Below are 1,252 nucleotides of genomic sequence, written 5' to 3'. Positions count from 1 at the left end.
GTCCCACCAACAATGGAGTTGTTCAATTTGGATGAAGCAGATAAAAATGTTGAGCCAAGGAATTAAGGATCAAATCCATGAGAAATTAAATACAAGTCAGCAGGTGTGCATGTGATTCTTCTGTAGCTGGCAGGTTGGGTTAATTGTTACAATATAGCTGTGAAGTGCTATATTGTCCTTTCCCCTTGCTGAAAACAACTGTTTCCCACAATCTCTGTCTAACTCAATTCTATAGTAAGACAGGTACGCTTGGTCTCAAACATTATTTCTCTCTCAGTATTGTTATGAAAACTGTTATATCTGCTTAATTGATTTGTCGATGTAATTAGTCATGGTCTCTTTTTTAAGGTTATGTTGCTTTCTGCCTCAATGCTAATCAATATGTTGGAAGTTATCAAAAAGTTCATGAGAGATGCACTTCAAATTCTGGTGAAGAAGGAAGAATTGGCCCTTGAAAGGATCAATGTTTTACAGTAATTTTGAAAGAGGGTAATGTTTTTCTAATTGGTATACATAAAAACTATACCAGGGTTTTTTATTCTACCTTCTTTGTTAAGCTCTTTGCTAAAATTACAGAACATAGTATCATGTTTTAATATTTGTAATAAAGCTAGCAGAGTAAACACAAGAAGAAAAAACAACTAAACAACCATACCAGACAGAAAAAAAACTGAGATGCACCTCTTTCTTAAGACCAGGGTACTTTGTTCTAGGATTTGATACCATAATATCTGTGTTTAGGTATAATTAATTGAATAAATAACTCTGTCAGTGGAGAGGATGAGAATTAGAAATCAAATGGCTTTTTATTTTAACTCCTATGTGAATTAACATTTTCTACTCTGAAATACTGTAGGGAAGGAAATTGTATGCTCTTTTTATTTTTATTTATTTATTTATTTATTTATTTATTTATTTATTTATTTATTTATTTAATTTATTTATTTTATTTTGTCGATATACATTGTGGTTGATTATTGTTGCCCCTTACCAAAACCTCCCTCCCTCCTCCCTCCCACCCAACAATGTCCTTTCTGTTTGCTTGTCGTATCAACTTCAAGTAATTGTAGTTGTTATATCTTCCTCACCTCCCCCCCCCGGTTTTTTTTGTGTGTGTGTGTGTGTGTCAATTTATTTATTAATTTTTAGCTCCCACCAATAAGTGAGAACATGTGGTATTTCTCTTTCTGTGCCTGACTCATTTCACTTAATATAATTCTCTCAAGGTCCATCCATGTTGATGCAAATGGCA

At 33.1% G+C, this 1,252-nt stretch overlaps 1 non-coding gene across 1 annotated transcript; it reads left to right on the top strand.

Moving 5' to 3' along the window:
• Window positions 1-542: 542 nt before the first annotated feature.
• On the top strand, window positions 543-730 carry LOC134377480 (small nucleolar RNA SNORA81). Its single transcript, XR_010023521.1, has one exon. It is a non-coding gene; the product is annotated as a small nucleolar RNA SNORA81 (small nucleolar RNA).
• Window positions 731-1,252: the final 522 nt, after the last annotated feature.

This window comes from Cynocephalus volans, chromosome 4 (assembly GCF_027409185.1).
Source record: "Cynocephalus volans isolate mCynVol1 chromosome 4, mCynVol1.pri, whole genome shotgun sequence".
In the NCBI taxonomy this organism is placed as follows: Eukaryota; Metazoa; Chordata; class Mammalia; order Dermoptera; family Cynocephalidae; genus Cynocephalus; species Cynocephalus volans.
The sequence above is the reverse complement of the archived record's forward strand: the minus strand, read 5'-3'. Positions and strand labels throughout refer to the sequence as shown.